The sequence below is a fragment of the Vanellus vanellus genome (assembly GCF_965231255.1).
Source record: "Vanellus vanellus genome assembly, chromosome: 3".
Classification (NCBI taxonomy): domain Eukaryota; kingdom Metazoa; phylum Chordata; class Aves; order Charadriiformes; family Charadriidae; genus Vanellus; species Vanellus vanellus.
Window position 1 is genome coordinate 67,386,930 of NC_138907.1, and position 26,969 is coordinate 67,413,898.

The 26,969-nt window shown below is 39.9% G+C and overlaps 1 protein-coding gene across 1 annotated transcript in view; it reads left to right on the forward strand.

The window, feature by feature from the left end:
• The first annotated feature begins 5,624 nt into the window (after positions 1–5,624).
• EPB41L2 (erythrocyte membrane protein band 4.1 like 2) overlaps positions 5,625–26,969 on the forward strand; it is a 125,764-nt gene continuing 104,419 nt past the window's right edge. Inside the window, exon 1 of the mRNA XM_082480852.1 lies at positions 5,625–5,685. The gene's annotated coding sequence lies outside the window, so the exon portion shown is untranslated. The remainder of the gene's footprint in view (positions 5,686–26,969) is intronic.

Sequence of the window (26,969 nt, forward strand, 5' to 3'; positions counted from 1 at the left end):
GAATTTATGTTGTGGCATTGATTTTGACACTTAACTACACTGCAGAATCAAACAAATGGGGAATCTAAAGATAAAAGACAAATACCACCTATGGGTATCAATTCTGTGGCCAACATGGTATATTTCCCATGCAATTCTCTCCCCCCGCCTCATCTCCAGTCGAACAAAGAGTTTAAATTCATTGTGCTTCACATACTGCTCATCTTCTGGATTTTCTGTTATTTTATGTTACGCCTTTAACACGTGTAACTATAACTTCTGTTCCTATAAAAGGCACAAAGCCCCTTAAGGTGTGCCTTTTCTTCCAGAGATAAAAGCAAATGTCTTTTCTTTAATGATATAGTCTGACAAACAACGTCTACAGAGGCGACATGTCCTAACTTGAGGACAATCCTCAAGTCAGTATAGCAGTAATCAGGAAGAATCTTAGCAATTCAGAAGATGCACTCACAAGAAAGAGTCCTTTAACCAGTAGTGTCTGCAAGATTGGAATCTTAGTAATTCCAAAACCCCACAATTACATTGATCTTCTTATAATCACCATACAAGAGCTGTCAGAGTGGGATTGCTGCATTTGTCCTCCCTGTCAGCACCACAGCTGGGGTGTGAGAAAACTCATGCCTTCACACTGCAGCAAGATAACTTGTCTCTTGTTTTGGGCTGTGTCTGACTTGTCAAAATTCCAGGCCAGAGGGAATCCACTGCACTTTTCTACTGCCAGAAACGCAAAGCAGAATGACACATCAAAAAGTATGCAACTGGAAGGGGCATTCCTTGACCATCAATCAAATGTAGTAGCAGCATCCGCTCCCATGATGCCAAGGGGTACCTTTCACATGACTTCACACACGTGTATTAATCGTGTAACCCTGAGACCCTGCAAACAAATTATATTACCAGGCACAGGAAACCTCGTGTGCCTGTAGATTGGAAATACGGTCCATGAAGAGGGTCTTGTTTGATAATGCAGGCTTATCACATTAAAATTTCAGGTACAATGAACTCCTTTTCCTAGTGTGCATTCTTATGCTCTAGCACATTTTCTATTAATTATAGAAGATATTTTCACATGCTTTTTCAATGCTAGGAACCTCGCGGGATGCCAGCAGACATGACAGCAGACGGAACTCTGGACAAAAAGGAGACAGATAAATTTCCTTTACAGAAAACAGCCTTCTAAAAGCTTATTCCCACCTTTAAGAAAACTTTAGAGAAGAAGGAGAGATACAATCTTTCAAGACCAGTTTCTAAACCACTCAGAATTTTACGCATTAAAAACCACAATGGTGGTGCTGAATACCTGAAGTAACTAAAAACTAAGTTTAACAATAGTTATATTATTGTGGTAGGACTAGATTATGCATTTTTATCGTATTTACTTCAGCCATTTCTTAGAACTTTTTTTTCATTTGTTTCTTCTCAAAAATGGAGAAATACTTACAAGACAGCAGCATGAGTATTTTTCCTTATGCCTTGTTTTCATTTAACATCAAATAGTTTACAACTGGAAATGGGTATTTTTCCCCTCATTTATTCTCTTTTGTAACAGACTGCTGATGGCTGTGCTGGCAGGCTAATGTGAAGTCTTTGTAGGATGAACAGTATAAAGGAGGAGTACATTAGTGTAATTTAGGTAAAGCCAAGGAGCCTACTGGTGCCAAGAGTTGAGCAAACGGCCATTTTGACTACAAATTTATAATCTGTACAGATGGCAGCTCCAATATGAGGTTTAAAATTTGCTATGCTTACATTCAGTTGTATTGCTGCAGTCTTTATTTCTGTTAAGCAGTGCTTTGGTTGGATCAGCACTTTCAAAAATTTTGCACATTGAGTGCAACAACAGATCGGTAAGAGTTCTTATCACTGTGGCACCTACACAAAATTTAGATGTGAACTCTGAAAAGTGGAGAGAGAGGGGAGGAGAATATTTCAAACTGGATTTATGGAATTTCTCTAGTGCTAGTGCAGCAGCAGTACATCTCCTAAAAATTAGCAGACTATGAAAATCACCACCTGACATGCTGAAGACAGAATGACATAGACTTAATTTGGCTACCCAGATATTTCATCTCTCTGCTTATGAAATTATCTACATCCTTCAACTCCTTAGGCAATGCACATCTCACAGTAAAAGAGTTAAGGAAAAGCATATGCCAAAAATTGTATTAGTTTTTATATTTTCTAAAACATAGCTTTTTAAACCAATGAAACTTCTACACCATTTACTCTTCCAAAATTGTACAACAGAGAAGTTTGTTATGATGCAGCAGATTTTTCCAGAAACAAATAGCCTAAAACCGGCGTGAGAAGAAACATCAGCGTAAATAAACCTCTCTGGGGAGCACTGCTAACTGGGGTTCTCAGCAGAGGTGTCTGAGTCTCTCTGAGGAAAGAAGCAAAAAGAGGCAACTCTGAAGCAGTTACTTTTAAAGTCTTCACAAATTTTCTAATCTAGGGAAGTTTCACTACAGGCATTTCCACTGGTTTTAGCAACATTGTGAACCTTATTGAAGACAAGATTGTTGCAGGCACAGCTGTTTTTATTACTGTGCCAATTAAACTTGCTCAGGCCAATGGTATTAAATACTGGCAGCCACACAAGTGCTAGTAATAAGAAAAAGCAGTTTGGATAGTGCAAAATCAAGTAACCTCCAAAAACTGCAGAGACCAGGTGTCTCCATTCTGTTGGTAAATTAAGCCTTTAAAAGTAGTGGTTACTGTTTTTAGGAAGGCATGTAAAGCTGCTGTATTATTTTCTTGAAGAACTGGAGCATATTCTGCTATCATTCCTTCATGCTGAGAGATGTTAAAGCATCTGAGGAATGAACTAGGGAAGATCATACACAGAGTTTTAGAGACTGTTCTGCATATAAAAAGCATCTAAAGATAAAATCCTAACCTAGTTGGTATTGTGGTAATTGTAGCATCTATTATCAAAGAAAGAACCACAGTGACTGGTTTTCCTGAAAAAGAAAAATGATACTTCATCTCTTCTTTGAAAGAATTAAAGGCTTTTTTGATGCTTTTTTTCAAATGTGGAGCTAGAGATACTGAAAATGCTTCATTAGCTTTATTTAAATTACACACTATAATAAACAAGATTGCAACATCAAGCAATATAGCTAGTAACAATTAAAACTGCTTGTGCACATCCGTTATAATTCCTTAATTATTGGTCTCTAACCTCTTTCACTGGATGCAGAATGAACAATGCTGAATTAAGCACAGATATCTAATACTGTTTGCTCTCTATTCATTGCCGACTCATTGCTTCTCTGTATGCTTACATTAATTTCCTTTAACAGCACTCCCATGAGCTTCAGGGTTGCTTTTACTTCTGAAGCACCAAGATTAAAGAAAAGATTTTCATCAGTGTCTAATAGGACTTGATTTCTTGATCTTACGCATTATGAAATGCACAGAATATTTATGGTATATTGCCTGTTGACTTCATTTTCAACAGCAAGCTACTCTAAATGCGGCCCCAGCATCTTAAGATTGGCATTGTGAAAACACATCCCTCAAACCCTTCACAAAATCAGATTCCAGCAATGTGGCACATAGCATCATAAAAAAAAAAAAAAAAAGATAAAGAAAACTTAGTATCTTACAATTTCTTCAGAATTCTGTAAAGAACTCTCAGCAGCCTCTCATGATCCTGCTCTTACCCCCCCCCCCCCCTTCTAATTTTCCTAGCAATCACACAGGGATTACATAGAAAATAGCTTATTTTACTGCACAGCTCCACTCCAAAGTAGGAAACTGTATTCTGTGCACTAAAAAAGGCATGACTTTGTGTGTATATGAGGGTGAGGTGGAAGTCTGTAGCTAACTTTCAGTTATAATGCATAAAAGGGATGAATTAAAATTGTACAGGCAACATACCATGTGCTGGATTTTGCGTGTAACATAAATAATTTTCTTAATGGGGGAAAAAAAAAATCAAAGGTAAAAGAGGCCTTGCCTTCTTAACCAGACAGTTGTTTTGGTTTGGGTTTTTGTGTTTGGTTTTTTTTTTGTTTGTTTGTTTTTTTACACCAGTTAGTACTACTACTTCTCTCCCAGCTTTTTCTTTCCTTCTTGTACACATATGCACAAATTACAGTCCAGAGCATCACCTCTTGGTCCAAGATTTGACACACCTTTCAGATGCTGGAACATAAGTTATAAAGACAATGAAAGGGCTCATACAGGGTTTAAAGGAGAGCCCAAAGGGCTAGGGTCACAGACTTGCCCTTAGGTGGGGAAGGTGCCAAGGGCAGACTACCCCCAGCACTCCTGGGGCCTGCAGCCTGTACAGTGCAGCAGCTGCCCTTACGCTCCCATCAGGTTTTTCATACCCAGGCCTTCCAGCAGTCAGCATCCACAAAGGCATTCAAAAGATTTTTACCAAAGAGGAGGGCAACCCTCATCAGGTCTGTAGGTCATCACAAAATTCAGGTTGTAAGGAGGTGTCCGGTCCAACCTCCTGCTCACAGCAGGGCCAGCAGCATGGCCAGACCAGGCTGCTCAGGGCTGTGTCCGCTCAGGTGTGGAAAAACCCCGAGGAACCCCCTCTGTTGCCCCACTGTCCTCAGCATGAAAACGCTTTTTCTTCCACCCAGCCTGAACCTCTCATTTCAGCTCACACCCGCTATCCCTCAGCCTCCCACCGTGCAGTCTGGCTGTGTCTTCTCGACCCCCTCCCCACGGGTGCTGGGGGGCTGCTGTTAGCCCCCCAGCACCAAATCTTCCCCAGGCTGAACCAGCCCTGCACAGGAGGGGGTCTCCGGCCCAGGCACCCCGGGAACCCCGCTGAGCTCCCTCCGGTGTGTCCATGTCCTTTCCGTGCGGGGGGCGCCCGCCTGGAGGTAGCTCCAACACGGGATCTGAGGAGAGCTGGACCAACAGGGGCGGCCGCCTCCCCCCGGCCGCCGCTGCGCTCCCCGCCCGCGCATCCCGCGGTGCCGCTGGCCTCCTCCGCACCCACAAGAGCCCACTCCGCCGAACGCCAGCGGATTTACGAGCCTGCGTAGAGACCCCGCTGCCACAGGCGCTGCGGGACAGCATCACCTCACCGCCCGCACGGCCGGCGCCGAGCGGCACCCCGCGCCGCTCGCCAGGAGTCCTGGCTGGCCAGCGGCGCTCCCCGGCAACCACCCCTCCCGGTGCGAGTGCCCACGCTGCAGTAGCGTGCCCCGTCCCCGTCCCCGTCCCCGTCCCCGTCCCCGTCCCCGTCCCCGTCCCCGTCCCCGTCCCCGTCCCCGTCCCCGTCCCCGTCCCCGTCCCCGTCTACAGCTGCAGACCAGACCAAACCCCCACACCCCTGACTGGCAGCAGCCGTTAGAAATAGCCCGGAGGAGGGAGCGGGGGTGAAGCTCCCACTCTGACGATTGACGCTTGCTCCAGCCAATGGCGGCGGAGCGGGGTGGGGGGAGGGCTCGGCAGCGAGGGCGGGGGCGGAGCGGGCAGCCGGCGGGCCGACGCCGGGGAGGGCCGGCTGAGGAGGAGCCGGGGGCGGGGCGCGGGGGCGGGCGGGGCGCGGATTGGCCGAGGGGTGGGGCGGGCGGGGCGCGGATTGGCCGGAGGGCGGGGCCGGCGGGGGTTTCTCCCGGGCTGGGCTGACGGCTGCGGTTGGGGAACTTCAATTTCGTGTGGGAGCGGGAGCAGCGGCAGCAGCGGTGGCCGTTTGGACGGCAGGTACCGGTGAGGAGCGGGTCCTTGGGGGGAGTGCGGCCTCTTGCTGGTGATGAGGAGTGGGGAGGAGGGGTGGCGGGGAGGAGGGCGCCGGGCAGCCGTAGCGCTGCGGGGAGAGGCGGGGGCGGTCGGGGGGCCGCTGTGCTCCGGACCCGTCGGCGTTTTCCTCCCGTTCCGCTCCGTCCGCCGCGGGTGGGGCCGGGCCGGGCCGGGCCCGAGCGCTCGTCCTACGGGCAGAGCTGCCCCCTCCCTCCTGGCCCTGAGCGGTCGGGGGCTGTCAGAGCTGGGGCCGGCCGTGGGAGGAGCGGGGACAGCAGGGGGCGGCAGCGGCCCCGAGGAAGCGCGTCCGGAGCGCCGGCCGCGGCAGGGGAGATCCCCTCGGTGCGGTGGGGCCTTTCCCTTCTCCCCGGGCGGGCAGGGGACTCTGAGGGGGCTGACTCTTCCCTCCCTCCCTCCCTGTCTCTTTCCCGCGGGGGTTCGGGCGCTGGCCGCCCTGCGGAGCCTCTCCTCACCGCTCCGTTTGAAATCTCCTTAGCGGGGCTGCCGCCGCGGGCAGCGCCCGCAGCCTCCGGCCGCCCGCTGCCGCGCCCCGCCAGCCCGCCCCGCCGGGGGGCGGCACGTCCGGGCGGCCCGGCCCGGGGGCTAGACGCGCTCCCGCGGCCGCCGCCGTCCCTGTCCCCGCATCTGCTGCGCTTTTTGGGTCTCCCAGTTCCTGGTCCGAGGCTGCCGGGCAAGAAGGAGAGGGGTGTTTCCCCCCCCCCCAAGTCTGTCCTGATTTTTGTCGGTGACTCTCCCGCACCCGTCCTATGACTGCTGCGCGAGGGGAGGAGTTTTTTTTAAATTTTTTTTCCTCCTCGAGCACCACTTCTCATTCTGACAACTTCATCTGTTTGTATCTTGGGCTGTTTCTTTCTTTGAGCTGTAAGTGAGCCGCAAAATGAGCTAAATAGGACCCTGCAGTGAAGCTGTTTATCAATAATTAGGTAGAGGATGAAACTGAGGACGACTGTACATCCCTAATTTCCTTCCTCTTCAGGATTAGAATAAAAATCAGTGCAGAATCTGCTATTAAAAAAAAAAAAAAAAAAAAAACAAACCAAAACAGTCCACCTTTCAAGATGTGATGACCTGGCCTCTGTGTGCACACTATGCACTGAGGTCTTTAAAAAAAATTGAGATGTTATTTATAAATTTAAGTCCAAAGTTCTTTTCCTATTATTGTTCTTTTGTAAGGCTTTGATTACAGTACTGTGAAGTCTGAATACTTTCAAAAGAGCTATTAACACTGTGGTAACATTTTTGGTGCAGCATTTTTGCACAGATGAAGATCCCACTGAGTTGAAGCTAATCCCTTTTGATGTTAATAGTATTGTGCACGCATGTGCATGGCTAGAATGGACTTAAAGAAGGTTACTGTATGAATGATTGCTGATTGACATAAAGGGAGTTGGTTTGAGGGTTTGTCATCTTAATGATTATGATTTCCAGAAACAGCTTCTGAAGTAAATTACTGCCAGGGAACAAGTAGTAGCCATCTAGGGAGTAAATTTAGGTTAAGGTGCTTTGATACCAGTAATAACTAGCAAACAGTTCAATTACGATTTTTTTTTTTCTTGTAAAGCTGTCTAAGACCAATTTTTAATTAAAACCATGTAATTTATAGCTTTTTCATTGACAGATAGTGCTTTGCTTAGCTTTACTGCCTCATTTTCCTGTCTGCTAGCATGGGTGCTTCCAGAGTGTTAGTGAAATGCAATAAGCATGTAGTTCTGGAAAACTTAGCCTTCAGCAAATTCTCATAAACTTGCATATTTCCAGGCCTGCAGAGTTAGAAATGGCAAAGTACTTTTTAAACAGGAGCTATCTAAAAAATAAAGCTGCATCCTTTCCCATAATATTTTTAAGTTTGAACCAGCAGATAAATTCAGTCCCTAACCTGCAGAGCCAAGCGGTTATAGAACAGACCCAGTTCAGAGCCAGTTTTGTGGCATCCTGGGTTATGCAGGAATGGCCCTGAAAGGCTATTCAGCCAAAGCATTCTGCTTCAGCTGCTACTCTTCTCTCTTCCAACAAGTTTCCATTTCTGCTTGCCACGCTGTTTTCTATCTGGTGTTAACCTCTATGGTGGGAAGTTGAGCTGCTTTCTCTTGCTTAAATTGCAACGCTTTGCTGAGGTTGATTCCCTTTGGTCTTAGAGTATGACCTTCCCTTCTGTGTTTTCAGAGGTTATGGATCTCGGAGTTTATATCAACAGTTTGTACCTGTGACAGATGAGCTTGCATTGTAATAATGTCATTTAGAATACTCTGGATGAGACTTTCAAAAATGTACCTATTTTGTGTGCACACAGTGTTGAAAGTGGAGAAGAGGGAGAGTTGAATCTTCTTAACAGCTAGGGCTGTGTGGAATAGACTTCTGTACTTCATTCCTTTGGAAATATATCTTTTGTTCCACTTCTAATTTGCTAAGTCTGCAGCAATTGCAGTCAATTCATACTAAGTTTCTGATTTTATTACTGCTTTTCGATATAACTCAAAAAGTAGGAGCAAACAAAGGCAACTCTCTGAAGCCAGTCTGACTTGTTGATGTCTGTTAATGGGGTTTCAGTGACAACACTGAATAGGTCTCATTTAGAGAGGGTAACCTGAAGAATAATTGTATTCCTTATTGTATTCCATGTAATCTGAATCATTTAGTGAGTGTGAATATAAGCAAAATACGCATTTTTCATGTGGCCAAGTCCTGAACCATACATTTAAGGATGAAGAATGTGGGTCATGGGTGGAGAATGGGAAAGTGTTCTGGGAAGTACAGACATTTAAAGGAGATATTGTGGGTTGTGGTTAATAATAATTTGAACATAAGATCTCTTTAAGTCATTCAAAAAATAAAACTAGATATACAAACAACATATAAAATACATGACAAGGTAATAAAATCTTTCTGTATTTGGTGCTTATGGCATTCCTTTTTGAATTCTGTGTTCACTTTTGTCATTACGCCTTAGAAAGTCTATAGTAATAACCTGAAATAATTTTAAAAATTACAAGAAACATGTTTCAGTACAAGAGATTGACCTATTTAAGGATTAAAAAGGGAGGGAGCAAAATAAAATGGTGATAGATGTACCAGTAATGTGGACAAGAGCAGATGATAGTGGCTATGGAAGGATTCAGTGGCAGGAAAAGGATCTAAATGGCTTATATTTTTAATAGTTATGTCTGTAGTGTACAGCATTACTCTAATTATTGAAAGAGGATGAGTTTTCTACATTTTATTTTACCGTGTGTAAATTTCAGTAGGGTAAAAATTATTTTACCAAAGGCTGTAGCGTATAGTTTATTTGCCATTAGATATTTTTAAAGCAAGATTGAATGCTTTCCTGAGAAAGATGTACTAATTCAAATAGCCATTTCATTTTGGAATTGGTCTTAAGTTGGTGGGGAGAGAGAAGAGGGAAGGTGGACTTTATTCCTCGTTGCAGGCAAAATTAACCCAAGAAAAGCAATGTTGGAAAACTGTTCATTGTAAACTTGCACAATAGCTGGACTCAAGAAAGGGGATGGGAGAGAGAAAAGAGGATGTGGGAGTGTGTGATTGTGTTATAGCCTGGGTTATATAAGTCAAACTGCATTGTAAGGGGTTGGTTCTGGCCTTCTGAATTGAAATAAAAGACTCCTCTTGACTTTAAGAGCATTAGATTTATCATAAACTGCCACACTTTATTCTGTTGTTTTGAGAGAGGTAAAATCGAAGTACATGTTTAAATGACTGTATTTTTCTATTGCTATTTGGAAGGGTGTTCACATTTTAAAAATATATTTCTCATTTAAGCACAGTTCAATTTCACTTATCTGGTTTTCTAATTCACTGAGTTGCTGGGATAATTTTTGGTGTAATTTGACTCCAAATTTAACTCTCTCTTGTAGGTAAAGAAGATACTGTGCTGTTATCCAGTTGTCATAGTTGATTGCATTCTAGTAATCTTCAAGACTTGTATTGGAGTTAGAGGTAACTTGTGATTTTTTTTTTTTAATTTTTTTTTTTTAATATCAGAGAATTCACTGTAGGAATTTACTAAATAGGTAAAGTCTGGTGTTTTGTTTTAACTTCTCAAATATTTTTGCTGTTGATGTGATAAATTTATATGGTTTGTCAGTTTTATAACATTATACAGGGAAGAATGTATTAGTAATACAGTAAATATTTTGACTTTTAGCAAGTCTTGGATTCTTAATTTAAAAATGTATGAAACTCTGCTGTGAAGGTAATTTTACTAGTGACTTATTTCCTCCATAGACTTCACCTTGTATTTGAGTACTTTGTAAAGATTTACAGACTAAGCGAAGGCAATCAATATTCAACAGAATATTGATTAATTACTATTGGGTAATCAAAAACTAGCTGTTCTGTTTGGCTAGTGAAATGAGAAAAGTATGTTCTGTGTACAGTATGAAATTATAGACTTGCATGTAATGCAAGTGGGACAGCTCAGCAAGAATACATGCTTGTTTATTTTAAGTCTTGAGGAAAAATAAGTTTTTCTGTTGCGGTAGTGTCTAATGGCACTATGCAAACACCGCATTACATCAACTCTGTAAGTGCTGCTACCTGCTCAGCAAGCTGTGTAGGCATTGCTGATAATGCTGAATAGTACTCTCTAATTCCAGTTTACAGCTCATGACTTTGTTTCTCCATTTTATATTCTTTATGTAGTTCCTTACACCTGACATACCACTTCGAAAATAGAAACAATCAGAATAAATCTATGGACTTGATATGTAAAACTTCAAACCCCAACAAAACAAAACTCAAATCTTGTTTCTCTTCTCAAATAATTCTCTTCACCTTCTTGCCTTTTACGCTCCTGTATCCTGGGTTTTTTCCTAGTTCTGGAGGAAAGCTGGTGCTGGATCTTTACTCGTTCTTGTAAGAGTAGAGGACTCAATTATAGGTAATGTTTATAAGGTCTCATAAAGGAGAATTTCAGATTTTTTTTTTCTCTGCACAGCATGACTTCCTTTGGTGGTGGCATGATGTTTTGTGACTGGACTCGAGTATGAGATACTTTGAAAGACTGACTTCTGTTAAGTTGACCTTCTCTATAAATACTGATTGAATGGCTCTGAATATTCTCAGAAGCAGGTGGTAGTGTTTTGTTGGTTTTTTTTTGTTGTGTTTTTTTTTTTTTTTCCTAATGGAGATAAGATACTACTGCTGTTCATCTATGTAGTGCTTTTATTAACAGTAGCTTGGCTCTTCAGAGAGCTTGTTGTGAAGGAGCATTGCAGGAGGATCCTATCTTTAAAACTGGAGAGTGCTTTGTCAGTGGCTGGGGGTTAACCGAGTGTTTTATTTGGTATTATATCTATCATGGTGCTCATATTTGTCTGTGTCTTCATTTCTTCTCCCTGGGTTCTTTCCAAAGGGTGTGATATGGCCTGTCTTTTCACTTACCTTGCTGTTACTAAGTGATGCAGCCTGTGTGCTCTGTAAGGTCATTGTTAGAAGACTTTGGCATTGAACAGTAAAATAGGGTAAGCTAAGGACAGTTTAAAGGGAACTATGGATTGCGTTGGTGCTCTAGGTTTGAATCTTCCCTTTTGCTTCTGACATTGCCTATGCGGTTTTCTGTTTGCAAAGCACTAGTTCTGGAGAAATGTTCGTCGGAAAAGATGTTCAGTTACCAGAAAATAAAAATAGATTCTAAAAAAGAAGTGTGGAGTCTCTGAAAGATCAGTTTCATCTCAAATTGCTTGCACTGATGACAAAGCAGAGTTTAACCAAATATTTATTGTTGAAATTACTCTGTAATTAGTAGTGTTGTACAGCTAAATGTAACACCAGATTTTACTGTAAATTACTGCTATCCCATTACTGTGGCTTGAGAAGTATAGACTGTAACTGTGGTATTCTTTTTAGTGGCCTGGATAAGAATTTGACTACAACGTTTTAAGAACACAGTTTTTGTATTTTTAATAACATTCTTCAGTATGTATTTAAAATGCATGATGTGATCTCTTACTGCAATGGAAAATTAGAACACCTTTTTCTAATTTGAAATACTGTTATCCTGTGTATGTGATTTAAAATATATATTCTTGTTGCAAGCTTTTGAATTGGTAATAGGCAGACCTTTAAATTCTGATTGGCTCAGAACATACCCTATTTCTGAAAATCAAGCCAAAATTAAAATCTGATGATAAAAATACACACTTGGCTTTCACATATGTTAAAACATTTTTATTGCTTCCAGTTACTCACAAAAGCAAAGATTCATTAGTAAAATATTTTAGACTATTCTGAGTATGTCCTGCAAACTCGTTTGAGGTTGAACATTTCAATTTTGGATCTGGAAGTTCTTGTTCAATTTCCAAATGCAGTGTTTTGTACTTTGTAGACACTGTTTGTAAATTAACTGTTTGCTGTTTACTCAGTTGAAAGAAGCTGTTTTATCTTCTGTTTGGCTTCCTCCTTTTGAAGTTATACTTAAATGCTGTACTTAAAAGTTGTTCCATCATCAACCAGTTAAAGAAATATGGCAAAATAGTATGCCTCTATCATTGATCTTCTCTTAGAGGACTGGATCCTTTTTCTTGTAAGGCTTGTTGGGTACTTTCCCTGCTAGGATGTTGCATTATTGGACCGTGAATCTGAAGCAAATCTAATGTCTGGAGGTAAAGAGGAGAAAGAAACCCACACCCAAAACGCAAAGAATGTTGTAGCATAAACTTCATACTGAAACCCATGTTTGGTCCAAAGGCTGCTTTGTCCCTTCTGTAGTCAATGCTTTTGTAATGCATTAATCTTTGACAAGAGGTTAGCTACACAAGTGTCAGAGGCAGCTGCTTGGATCAAGCCTGGGATTGCTACATAACAATGCTACTACTCCTTCTTTACTAACCCCAATTGCAAGTGATTTTAGTATTAAACCTGTTTTGGACCTCTAATTATCTCATATTAATTAACTTGAGCTGTTGGATATTTGGGCACACTTTTACAGTATGTTTTCTCTACTCTTTGTGTGCTTGAGGATGTGTCTTCTAGAAAGCAATTAATGTTTAATGAGATCTGTGCACTTAAAGATTTTTTTTTTTTTTCTTACCCCCTGCCTTGAGTATGGTATTTCCTTACAATGTGAGACAATTGTAACTTTATCCAAATACATTTAAATATTTTCATTCAGAAGAGTAAGACACATTTCTGAAGACTGAAATCCGTATTCTCAGTCTTTATCTCTTAATTCCACTCAGTAGAAAAGGGGAAACACATAGCATATTAAAACATTGCTTTTTTTGGGTCAGTTGAATTTAGTCCCAGTGTCATTTCAGAAAGTAAGGATCTTATTGAAGTTCCATAACTGCAGAATAGAATAATGACTTACAGTAGAGACTGAATACTTGACGTATTGGGGGCAAAAAAAGTTTACAGTATTATCAGCACATTGTTCTTTTTACTGAAGCAGAAATGAAACTCTATATAAGTGATTTTTGGGAATACTTCAACCCTGTGATGTAGGTGAGAAAAATGCTTGGAGAAAAAATTCTTAGCAGGTCCTGTTGCGACAGGACGAGGGGTAATGGTTTTAAACTAAAAGAGATTTAGACTAGCTAGAAGGAAGACATTTTTTTACAATGAGGGTGGTGAAACACTGGACAGGTTGCCCAGAGAGGTGGTAGATGCCCCATCCCTGGAAACATTCAAGGTCAGGTTGGATGGGGCTCTGAGCAACCTGATCTAGTTGAAAATGTCCCTGCTCATTGCAGGGGGGTTGGACTAGATGACCTGGAACAGTTTGGGTTGGAAGGGATCTTTACATGATTGTCATTTAGGTGTAGGTCAAATGACTTTCCTGCAGTTCAGAGCAAACAGGAACCTAACAAAAATAAGTTGATTAAAGTATTGTAAATCTGTCTTTTGTATTGTCTGTTTCATGGGTTATCATTAGGAGAGATGGTTAATTAATACTTTTATTTAAGAACTTAAAGTTAGGCTGGTTGACATGAAAATGGTGTTGATATAAAATCTCCTGTTTCTTCTATAAGGAGTTTTTAAAGTGTGTGTGGTTTTGGTGTTTCTTTTTGTTGTGATTTTTTTTTTGTTTGTTTGTTTGGTTTGTTTTGGTGGGTTTTTTTTACTTCACATGTTCATGTTGGGGGTGAGTTCTTTGCTCTGACCTTAGTCCCCTGATACTGGACTGTGCTTTTAACTACCACTTCAGAGCTGAAATTGCTGTATTTTCAGCAATGATAAAAATCAAAGCAGGACTGAAGTACTTGAATTTTGTGTTAGAATTTGTACATGATATATGAAGAAGTTATCCTAGTTCTTGTAATAGGTGCTTTAAGTTTTAGGCATCAGGAGCTACTGCAAGACAGTATTATAGAATGCAGTTACATCATCATGGGATTTTTTGGGTGCTTCTAACCTTAGTGAAACCACATTTTTACTAGGAATTAATTGTATTTTCCTTGAATGCTATTTTCTTTTGGTCTACCTTCTATTTGTTATTGGATGCTATTCTCTATGAAATTTGAATTAATTTTTAATTAACTTTTGCAGTTTTCCTCTTTGAGGTAACCTAGGGGGGGAAAAGTTGTTTTGGTTTTTACTTTTAATTTTAGTAAAGTTAAATAATTTTTAACATGTAATTAGTTGAGTTGAAATTTAGTAGTGCAGCAGCCGCTTAGAGCTTCTTTTACAAGAATATCCTGCTTTATCAACCTTTTCAAATTACACTGCATTAGGTAGTACTTATGTGTTGCCTGTGGCTTCTGCAGCTTGTCAAATCTTGCTTGTTCTTCCCTCACACTCATTTTTTTGAGTATAAAATGGAATAAAGATGAACCCTTTTTTGGGGGAGACAAAGTTTTGGTTGTTTGGTTGTGGTTTTTTTTTTTTCCCCATGGGTACGGAGGTTTTCATTTCTTTTAGGGAAGAGCAGCTTTTGGCTGCTTTCAGGCTTTTCCTCCCACCAGTGTGTTGGAGTCAGTTGCTTAAATCCAAGTCTACTGCTGCTCTGTGTGTGTGTAGAGTCTGCAGGACAGTGTTGTGTTGTGATGGCATTTGTCTGCTATCAGATGACACTGATTCTTGAAAGTATCTCATCCTGATTTGAGAAAGAGGGCTCCTATACACTTACACATTGCAGTGGTGTTTTGTGGCAAATGAAACTTTTGGATTAGTCTAGTTTTGCTACACAAATGCAAAAATGTCTTATTTTGTGCAATTAAGTCTTTTTGTCCAGATGTGTATGGGTATAGTGTTATTCTCTGATAGTTCAAGATTGCAACTGATTCTTGAATAATTGTGTGGAAGTTCTCTTACTGAAGTTTCTTGATATTGTAGAGACTTGAGTAACTTTCTCACACAACAAAACAATGTTGGTTTGACTTCTATGTGGAAACAAAGTTGGAAAGTTTTGCAATGTATACTTTTATAAAATGAAAGAGAAACAAAATCACAAAATAACAACTTTGACATCTGTCAAAACAAAGCTTCATAAGTATTAAATATTATAGCGAGATTCTGCTTTAATGGGAATTCCACCTGTACGGTTTTTCTAGTTGTTTGTTTGCTATTGTTAGGGTATTAGCAGTTGTCTTTTTTTTTTTAATAGAAGACAAACAGTGTTTTGCCATCAGATTTTTGCAAGCTTAAAATTATAGTTATTTATACTTTTCAGGAGCATAAAGTAAAATTACATAAATTTGTTTTCTTTAAATATATTTTTGCAGAGCGTTATTAGTCTGAAGTGGTATATGAACTATGATGGCATGGAGGAAAAATGTACCACTGTAGGAGTGAATTGGAGCTGGAGACACTTGAGACGTTTCTGACTATGATTGATTATTTCTTTGTCTGGCTTGGTGAGCTCAGAGAGTAGAGTGTGACTTTTGTACCTTTGATCATATGTATCTTGTATGTGCAAACATTTGAACAGCAAGTTTGGCTGCTAACAGGATTGTAATTTTTTTCTTCAACACTAAATATGAGCTTATTAAAGCAGTGATATCAGTGGGCAACTCTGTGTCCATGGATCATTTAAGGACTGTACTTTTGAACTATTACTCCTATCATGGGACCTTTAAAACAAGAATGTACTTGTGCCTTTAAGTTAGCAGGCTGAGTATCTGTAGTCTGTACTGAGACTTAAGCAACTGAAGTTGGGCTTCCATTTACAGCAGTAGGTGTACTGTTTTGAGTATGATTTCTTTCCATCCCCTCCATTTCAGGTTATCCTCTAAAGGCATGGTTCCCCGTATTTTCTCTCCCCTTCATCCTTTCAGTTCCAAGCCCTTTGTAACTTTCTCCTCCCCACTTCGTTTTCTTCTGTTCTCTTGTCTTTTTTGTTCTCCCCTTGAATTGACTCTAAAGTAAACACGACTGTTGTTTACAAAGTCCTGTACTACTGAAGAATTAAAGACAGCTTTTGCTCTGCTAGTCATCGCTAAAGAAACATTTATAATAAGTTGAGAGTGGGCTGATGGTGATACGCTGCAAAGATCTGCAAAGCTTTTTGTCTCTACTGTGAGCAGTAAAATGTTACCTGATCTACAGCTGGGATTTTTAAATGCTACACTATGTTAATATGGAAGGCTTCTTGTTCCTGCATATGAAGGTGATCACATGCAGGGTTTAGCTGAAATTGAAGCAGCTACCTCAGAATTCTTTGTTTAAAAATAGGCAATACAGTTATTGCTGCAAATGAGATAATCCAATATAGATCCTACATCAAAGTTATTACAGTATAAAGACTCTTGTGTTGCAATATCCAGCTAAGCTGAATATGCTCCCATGCAGGGCTTCTAAGCTTTTGTTTTGAAAACAGTTGTTGCTCCTTTCACCCCCCTAGAATAAGGGAAATGCCTTGTTATCTTTTGAGGTGTATCTTCCTTTGCATGAAAAACCTTTCGATTTACTGACCTGTCTCGAAGCTTGAAAAGCACTGCCATAGGCTACACTTACTTTTCAAGAGTATGCTCATCATTCACATGACAAAACTGTCTTTGATGCTGATACCCCGAAGGGCTGGTAATTCTGCAAAGGGCTAAAATACCTGCAAGAGTTTTGCCAGCAATTCAGTGCTTTTCAGCCAAGAGCGCATGTGTACTATATTCAGTTTTCCAGTTTGATCCACTGATTTGGTTGTAGTTACTTTTTTGAATCATTTGTACGCTTTGTTGTTTTGCTGATATTCTTCAAAACACACTTGGAAATTTTGGTGTAGAAGTTTTGAGGAACCAAGCAGAAAGATCGAACTTTTCTTAAAACTCTTTGCTTGCTGCTGCACAGGATGAAGTGATAGCAAGAGGGAAGTCACTAATGCATGTGGAGAGCATAAGTACAAGCTCCTGGGCTTTGACTTCCACTAGCTTTCCATTTCTGATCGCTGTGCTAAAGAGGGCCTACCTTTTGCAGTGGGAAATAAGAGAAAAGGAGGAATCTAAAGTTGTGTAACTTATTTATTTGTTCCAAAATCACATATGGCTTTTGTTCTGCAGCCTTTTGTACCCTGTTAGGATAAGCTGTACTTAGCCCATCTCATGGGTAAATGCTGCTAGTCTTTTTCTCCTTACAGCTAGTGGGCTTTGTGTCTATTTGTCGGGCATCACAGTACAAATGGTGATATTCAAAGATCTGACTGGCAGCTAGTTCTTGAATAGCATAATGTAGAAAAAATGAGATGTAGAGATACTTGCAGTCTGATGGAATGCAGTGACTGCATTATTGTGGTTTTATGCTCACAAGACATTTGAGTCAGCATAGCAATCTACGATCAGTAAGATGCTGCTTTGTTTCCTGTGGATGGTTTTATTTCCTCTTATGTAGGGAATTTTGACTTAAACATTTAACTCAGTATATAAAGCTAAAATATTTCTAAAACCTCTTCACTGACTGTTGTTACTGTTGACAAAGAATGTAGAAGAAATACAGGAGTATTAATTAGCAGAACTAATCTCTTGTGACTATGATATACTGTCATTGCCTATGGTAATACCATATTTTTAAGCTGTGTGACTTCTCAGTTAAAAAAGTTCTTGCATAAAAATGGTTAGTTATAATGCCTTTCTAAAATCATTACCAGCAGTTTGCACAAGAGAGGGTGTTGAAATATAGCAGTTGAGAGGCAGAAAACCACCTTTTGGGGAGGGATTTATTGTAGTGAAAATTATGATTCTTTTACCCCCAAAATGCAAAGACAGATGCATTAAGAGATTTCTGCATGTTTTTGAATGACTTTATTTTTGGTGGTTTTATGACTATTGTATCTGTGTTGTTCTGTAGTTTACGTAAGTGTTAGGAGACTAGAGTGTTGTTAAATATGAGGTATCTCCTGACCTTTCAGAAAAGGTTGAGATGCCATTATGAGAGTTCTAAATCAGATCTGCTGAGTTCTTGTAATAAGATGCCAAAGACCCTTCACTTTTTTTCTCTTCTCCATAGAGTCTCAAGAGTATTGTAACTTGATTTATACTTTTGTTTTCTCTTCTTCCAAGTCAAGAAACTTAATTAAGCAGCTTAAGCTCTACACAGGACGCAAATGAACTTCTCTGATGGATTTTATGATAGCTACCTCTAACATAGCCTACTGAACTTGGTATGTTCTTCAAAAGAAAAATATATGGAAGTTGTTATAGTCAGTTCCCTGGGTGAGACCAAAGTGCTTTATATGTTGTCTCTATATGTGAAGATGTGTCTGTCTAAACTATCATTGCAGCTTTGAAACTGTCCACTAGTGCTCAGATCAGAAGTAGACGGACTATCCAGCTGTAAGTAAAGGTAACCTTTTGATGTGATGTCATCAAACAGAAGTGGTGACACTTCTGTTTCCATACATGGTGGTTCTGCTCTCTGCTTCCAGTCTAAGAAGTCACCATGCTCAATAAAGTAAACTGTAACAAATTCTGTGCCCTTGTGGCAAGGGTACAGAAGTGATCCTGTGAGTTATTTGTAGTCAGAGGAATTGCTGCTGCCAAAATCCCAGGATGGCTCTCTAGTTTTGTTTTCTCAGATTTGTCAGCTGCAACAGTTGAGGTATATTGATAATCAGTGTGAACTAACTCAGTTTGAATACTTGCAAAACCACCATGAATCTTTGACAAAAATTATCAAACTTATTTGAAAGACACATATTTTTATCTGCCTCATCCTCTCTGCATTATCACTTCAAATACCTGTAGCAGACAGAGTTTCGAACCTCTCTCTTTGTGCTTTTATGGTCAGCTAACTGTCCATGTGTTTCTGAATGCAGATTCTTTGGGTTAAAGGCACAAATTAGTTTGCATTCTGTGTGTAATGGTGGTGGATGGGGAGGGGAGGGAAGAAACCCAGAATGCCAAAGTTGTGACGAGAGTCCTGCAAGCTGAATAAACTGGATTGAGATCCCATCTATCTAATATCAGCTGAAATTGGCTTATACTGCTGGATTTGCTTCTGCTAACTGCTTTCAAAAACTTTCTAATGAATGTAATAAAAGTAGTGTGGTAAAAGCAGGATGTGAGCAGTAGAATTTGTAGGTAGTAATCAGTTTTTCATGTATTTGAAATGTTACTTAATTCATAGTCTTTCTCCTTTTTCCTCACTTCGTGCTCTGATGCTTCACTATACAATTCTCAGTAATAATTGGAAGTAGTAATACGGGTGTACTGAAATCCTAGCCTCTCTTAGCTAGTGGTGACAAATATATTGTTGACTTTCTTGTAGTCCTCCTCAGAATTAATTTCAAGTTTACCTGAAAGCATCAGGACTTTAAATATTTAAGTTCTAATGGAAGAACTCATGAAGCATGTTTTTCTATGACTTTGTCTTGCTCTCCTTTACAACAAAATGTCAGCTTTCTTCCTGTTTCTGTCCTGTCAGTACCTCCTTCCTTTGTTTTCTTCCATTATTCTCTAAATATACTTGATGCTCTTGCTCTCTTGTACTGGGGAGCTGAAAACTGGGTGAACCTGCAAACTGTAATGTGCATCAGGGACTTTGTGCCAGATAAGTCTACCGTGAATCTGTAGGCCTGTTAGATATGGGAGAGGATCCTACTAGTTTGTCTTGTAATGCTCTGTCATGTATGGTCTGTGTACATTTTGCCAATGATTACCTTGGCACTCCTTGTAAGAACATAGAGTTCATATTTGGTTCTGAAGACCAGCTTCCAGGCTTGTATGAGGTATTTCAGGTGGTGGGAATAGGGTACGAGAGAATTAGTCAAGAGAGGATCAATACAGAGAATGGGTTTTACTTTTAAGTATGGATGCGTATATACGTACATATATACATAAAAAGTTTGCCTAGCTTGTGATTTATAAACTAATGGTTAAAAATAAAAAGTTACATGATTTAGCTTCTAAAGCAAAGGCAAGAGACTTCTGGTTTGTTTCATTTTCATCATTATTTATTTGTACAGATATGTCTTAAGATGTCAGATGGGGCTTAAGCTCTGTATGCGAGGCACAGTAGTAAGGCTTCCAGCAGTTACGGAAGTCTTACAACTGGGAGGCAGAAGTTAATGTTTCCAATTTCAGTTGAGAATCTTGATTTCCTTTAGTAGGCTTTTTGCCCTCTAATAGTTTACTCTTTTGCCTGCTTTTTGCTTCAAGAATGGTTAGTGGTAAAGAATTCAAATTCTTGAATGGCTCTGGTAAAACTGAGTATTTGTAGACTGCTTTTTGCTGTCAGGCAAATCTTGCTGCTATACAAACTCACACTGGGTGTTGTTGGCTTTTGGAACAAAAATGTCAACTGTTTTGCTATATCCTCTGTAAACTTTTAAGTTCATTCAGCTGCATATATCTTATTTAGCAACCGAAATCTCTGACAGCTTGTCATGAGTAAAAGGTCTTATTTCCTCCTTTTGGCAAATAGGAAAAGATGTTAACTAGCAGAAGGATGTTGCAAGTTAGGGAAAATACAGTCATGATTGTTACCTTAGTAACACTTAAGTGACTTGCTAGGCATCTTTCAGTACATGGACAACTCTTCTGTGTTAGACCTAAGTGACAACTGATTCTTCTTCTTTGGAAGCCTTATAGTGAAAGTAGGAATTTTCTTAAATGCGTTGAGATTGTTTGATGCAGAGTTTTAACATAGTCACTGATACCTCCTTCACATTTGTTCTTCAACACGATCTTTTGAATTTATTGTTAGCTACCCTTAGTTTTTACTTGATGAGGACTGTCTTGAAATCTTAGCCTTGGTTTGTCTAGTATTTTACTAGTCTCATTCATATGGCATTATACTAAATGAATTAGTAGAACAATTCTATGCTGTATTAATGAAGCAAACTGAGTGCCTCAGCACTGTAATGCTGTCTGTTACTTGATTCCCTGACCCATGTATTTTGCTTTTCTACTTACTGTCTTTCTGTTGCCTTTTTTAAGCATCAGAAGCTATCCATCAGCCCAGGGCATGCCATTACTCAAGTACAAAACCCATAGTCCTTCACTGGTATTCTTTTACGGTTTCAGACCAGGAGAGAACCTACTAGTAGACCACACAGTAGAGAGGGCCTGGCAACAACTAGGGCCGAATTTACCAAATAAATCTAACCCTCTAACATGTTTTGAAGAGTTTCATGAGTAATGGGAGACAGAGACTCTGTGTTAGATTCCAAAACTTGTTGTGGTGGTTGTCATCTGAGATGTTAAGAAAATACAGAATATGCTTGATCAAATGAAACTGAGTATTCTAGGCAGGGAATTAACTGAGCTTCTTTTAAATGTGGAAGCTGTGCTGTTTCTTTTTCTCTGACCTTAAGCACGTGGGAAAGAAGATAGTTTCTAAGCAAAGGGAAAAGGAAATTGTCTCATATTTATTAAATCCTTTTCCTATCAGGAAGTATGCATCAGGATTATATGCTTGGCAAACAAGAGTACATATTTTGGCACATACTTCTCTCTTTGTAACTTTAACAGCCTGCCAGCGTTGCAGGCAACACTAGCAGCAGTCTGTATCCCAGACAGTTTTGATTATAAATCCCAGTGCCTGCAGAAGGGGAGAAAGCTCCATGGGGATGGGTACTATTTAGTCTCCTTGGCTCCTATTCCTTCCCTAGTGCACTGGCGAAAGAGAGGGTAAGGAAGGCAAGAAGATGGTAATGCTGGTAGTAACCCTCTCTGTATCTTAGTTAAACATTCTGTGAATATTGTCTAAATTTGAGGATGTTCCAGGCTTGTTGTGATGGAACCAGTGGTCTGAAATCTAATTGTATCTGAAAGATCTTCTATAAACCATTGTTTGAGTGCACCAGCCTCCAGAATTACAAATGGCATTGCCTACACAGGCATTCCAGAAATTTTGTACACAGTCTTTTCCTGCTTATCAAATGCAAAGTTGATTGTTATTTCCAATTTTTAAGTATATTTATAAAGTTCCTCTGGGGCCAAACAGTGTCATAAACTTTAGTCCTCAGTGATCAGATCTGTATTGATAACTGTGCTGTGATGTGACAGTGACTTCCCCTTCTGCACAAGAACAGGGGCAAAAATAGTTGAGCATAGTTATGTTTTCTGTTATGACTTTGTGTGATAGTGATGACCATGCTATTAAAATAATTCATTTAAAATATCTAAGCTGAAACTTCTGAAGTGTGAAGAGAGGCAAATGATGAGAGTAGATGCACTTGTGTGGGAAAGATTCTGAGGGAAAGAGTGGATGTCCAGTATCCTTTGGTTTTCAAGAAGAGCTCAGTACCTCTTTTATGCATATTTTTTTAGAAACTCCAAATTGTTAGTGTAAATGTTTAATAAGGTAGCTCAAGTGTTATGTTAGCACAGTTTGAGTATTTATGTGAACATGTTCTTCTAAATTGTTTGAATAGAATACATTTCTGAAATTTTATGGGAACATTTCATCTACAAATTACATTTTATCATCATTCTGTGGAATGAATATGAAGAGTACCAAATCATGGAATCGCACATGACTTTCCAACTTATGTCTTCAAGAAAATTTTATTGTATTTAAAACTTCCGTTAAAATGTGTAAAACTTCCATCTTAAAATCTAGTATACTCCCTTTAATGTTAAAATTAATTCTTTGGAGTACTGGAGACAAATGTGTAAGGAATATTTTTAAATACTTGTTTGATTTTAAACTGCTTTTATGGAGCAGTTAAATACATATTCTGGTTTGGTTAAAATGTGTTGACTTCTTTGTTTTTTGTTTTTTAAGAAGATTTTTAAAGCCAGTCAGTTTTCTCAAATACTAAGGAGATATTTAGGTTTTGAATAGCATCTTAACATAAAATGGAAACTCATCTACTGACATATTTTTTTTTTTTAACTTCATGCAAGCTATGTCTTGTGGTATATTTTTGTTGCATGTAAATTCCCTATCTACATATTTAGTTGTGTGAAATGTCTGACAATAACAAATTGTTGGTGTTCTTAGTTCAGTTTTATCACATATCTGTTAGTCTGTGGTTTGATCTCAAATGTAGTTTAAGTCTGCAACAAGGAAAACCGAAGCTACAAAGAGTAAAAACTGCATTAACTGTGCATATAGAAGCTACTGTCAATAATTCAAAGGAATTGGATTGACACAACGTGTTTGTTTTTCTTCAAGGCAGCACTGAAGTCCTGCCAATAAAGGGACTGTTGAAAAAGCTGTAGTCTTCCAGAGTTTCAATTGTATCTACCACATGCAAAGTGTTTCATATCTTATTAGAATCAAGGTATTAAACATGACTTAGTCATGAAGATAAACGAGGGTTATTTTATTATCTAGTGTGAAGTCTGAAAATTGAGTTTGTAACATCACTAGTGTGTCTGTGTTGCTTCCTGAAGATATTTATAAGACTAGATTTGTCTGTACAGAGACTCAAAAAGTAGATTCCCAAAGCCAGTACTGCAGCTTGTAAAGCTTGATCTTTACCTCTAGATACATCTCTTGAGTCAAGAATCCTGAATGACATTCAAGTATTGGTATTTCTCAAGAGATTGTAGGCCATAGACAAAACAAAAAATACATTACTATTGCTACTTGCCTTAACTGTGTCATATAGCTTATTCATTAAGTTGGTATTAATTAGCAGAAAAGGGTTATGGTTTTTATGCTATAAGGACAAGAGACTTAATCTGCAAAATTAACAATCAGAAAGGTTTGATTTACTTGTTATAATTCTTTAGGCAGCAGTTCTCATTTAGGAAACTTCTGCCACGGTACATGCTTTCCCTGTATCCCCCCTTACCACATAAGGGGCTGCTGTTTCAGCTTTCTCCACATGTCCTACAAAGACAGTAATATTGTCCCTTGTTGTTTAAGTGACTTCTCCCTAAATGAGGTATGTGAAATAGTTCATTTTAGACATCATGCATCTTAAATCAAAATCATAATAAGTAATCGTAGCCTTACTAGATGGTACCTAACATCCTTCTTCCAGGTGTGGAACTGGTGTTCATTCTATTTGTTAAAATTTAACTTGGTTAGGAATTGGTACACTTGATGTGCACTGCAATAAAAAGTTGAATGAAACAGCATGTTGTTGTTGGTTTTTTTTTTTTTAGTTGTTTTTTTTTTAGGGGTATCAGATGGTGCTAACTGGACCTAAGATCTAAGTGAATGGATATCATAGTTTAAAAAATTATGCTATCTTGCTTACCAGTGCAATCATACGCCTGTTTGGTATTCCTGTATGAAAGTACCATTGCTTTTTACTTTAATAAAACACAAAAGTAACTCTTTGAAATTACTATTGAAAATACTTAATGCCTGTGGCATAATTCTGACAAAACTGCAAAGCTGTTAATGACTGACAGGTTGTAGAGAATAGTCAAGAATAGTTTTTAAACACTTACGAATGAGCATATGGCTGAGAAGTCTTGGCAAGTTACAGATAGTGCAGACACCAAGAGCAGTATTGAAGGGAAAAATGCAGATGTCATACGATAGTTCTTAAAATTTATATAGCCTGTGTGTGTAAAACGCAGGTAGCTGATGGCAGCAGTTCAGTTAAGTGTAGCTGTAAACAGACGGACAGCTGTAAAAGGATGAAGAATTTATAGTATAGCTTTGTAGAGTAATTGCAGGCTTAATGCAGAAGAATGTCTCCTGAGGCACTTCAGGAGGTTCCAGTGAAATAATTCACTGTAATAATCTAGCTGTAGCTGGAAACAAACTCATTTATTTTTGTTTTCTTAGCCTGACTTCCTCCTCTACCCACCCTCATCCCCCCAAAAATGTGAAGTTCAACTGAAATGCTTAGTTTAAATTAAACACCTGTGAGAGCTGATAGGAATGATTACACAAAGGTTTGCCAAACAGCTGCTTTTTTTAACCAAAAGTTAATGTTGAGGGTAAAGTAACAGTTTTAATGTTTTTAGAAAGAGAAAGTATAGACCACGATTGCCTTTGTTATATGCTTTGCTTAACTGCCTTTTGTCACAGAATTGATATGTAGGGTGGGGGGCTGATAAGGGCAACAAAATCTCAGCCTAAACCAGAAGAATGAGATTTGCTGGGTGGAGGCTCTGTGGTTTGCCTGCTTTGGCACAAGAGCTGCTTGAGTGGCTCAGGGTGCTGACACTGAGTGAGGTCTGCAGCCCACTCCTCTGCCTGTGCATCTTGCCCCATCCTATATTGGCATTTATTAGCTCTCTGTTGTGAGAGGCAGAGGCAGGCTAGAGTGAAGCTTGATTCTTGCAGTATCCTTAACTCTGTTTCTGTTCTCCTGGCTGAAACCAGGCAGATTTCTGGGAAGCTGTCACAGGTTGGAAATTTGGATAGAAGGGAACCAGGAGCGCAGTATGAGGGCAGTGGGACTGGAGTCGCTATGCAGTGAGTCTGGGGAGGAGCTGGGGCTCCTAAATTATGGGAGTAAGGATGGAAGTGGGAGGTAGCCCTACTGCTGCAGCAAAAATGAGTTGGACTGGAGAAGTTAGTCTTGTCAGTACTGCTGAGAAGCCTTGAATTTGTGCTGTTCTGTCCCTAAACTTTCAAATTAATTAAATGGTTAATGAGCTTACTCAGTCATATGACTGGTGCCTTTTAACAGAATAGACAAATCATGAAAAACTAAATATCAGCTATGTTTACAAGTCTCTTTGTGATTTGCTTTTTAAGATGCATTCATAATAAATGATACCATGCATCTCCTCTGACATCTTTGCTGTTCTTTAAAATGTTTCCCTTTAATTCTTTGGCATATTAAGATACTAGAAGTAGGGGAAAAGGTTGACGGAATTGTGAAAAGCTTTAGTGTTTCAATAAAGTGTACAAAACTTAAAGCTAAGGTAATTTGAGAAACGTGGTGTTTGACCTATGATACTGCTCTAGCTTGCTGTTGGAATCAGATGAACTAGCCAAACCAGTAAATCCACTGTGTAGAAAACAGTATTCTGGAAAAAGACCTCCTTCAACAAATACTTTATAAATCAAATAAATATGTTAACTAGCATGAAAGTCTTCAGTTTCTTGAAAAAAAAGTCAATGCAGAATAAATAGCTTATTACTGGAATAAAGATGGTTGTGTCATGGCAATAGAAAACTTTTTACTACTAAAAATTTCACTTGTACTTACAACCATTCAAAGAAAATTTATCATTAGTATTTGTTGTGCCTGTTGTGGTGATTGGAGTTAAATCCAGATGGTGGCTGATGACAAGTTGTGTTACTCAAGGCTCAGTATTGGGTTGGTTCTGTTTAATGTCTTTCTCAATGATCTGGACAAGGGGATTGAGTGCACCCTCAGTAAATTTGCAGATGACACCAAGTTGGGCGGGAGTGTTAATCTGCATGAGGGTAGAAAAGCTCTACACAGGGATCTGGACAGGGTGGGCCAAGGCCAATGGTACGAGGTTCAACAAGGCCACGTGCCGGGTCCTGCACTTGGTTCACAAAAACTCCATGCAGTGCTACAGGCTTGGGGAAGAGTGGCTGGAAAGCTGCCTGGTGGGGAAAGGACCTGGGGGTGTTGGTTGACAGCCAGCTGAATATGAGCCAGCAGTGTGCCCCGATGGCCAAGAAGGCCAAGAAGGCCAATAGCATCCTGTCTTGTATCAGAAACAGTGTGGCCAGCAGGACTAGGGAAGTGATCATCCCTCTGTACTCAGTACTGGTGAGACCACACCTTGAGTACTGTGTTCAGTTTTGGGCCCCTCACTTCAAGAAGGGCATTGAGGTGCTGGAGCATGCCCAGAGAAGGGCAGCAAAGTTGGTGAAGGGCCTAGAGAATCGTATGAGGAGTGGTTGAGGGAACTGGGGTTGTTTAATCTGTAGAAAAGGACGCTAAGGGGAGACCTCATCCCTCTCCACAACTACCTGAAAGGAGGTTGTAGTGAGGTGGGGGTTGATCTCTT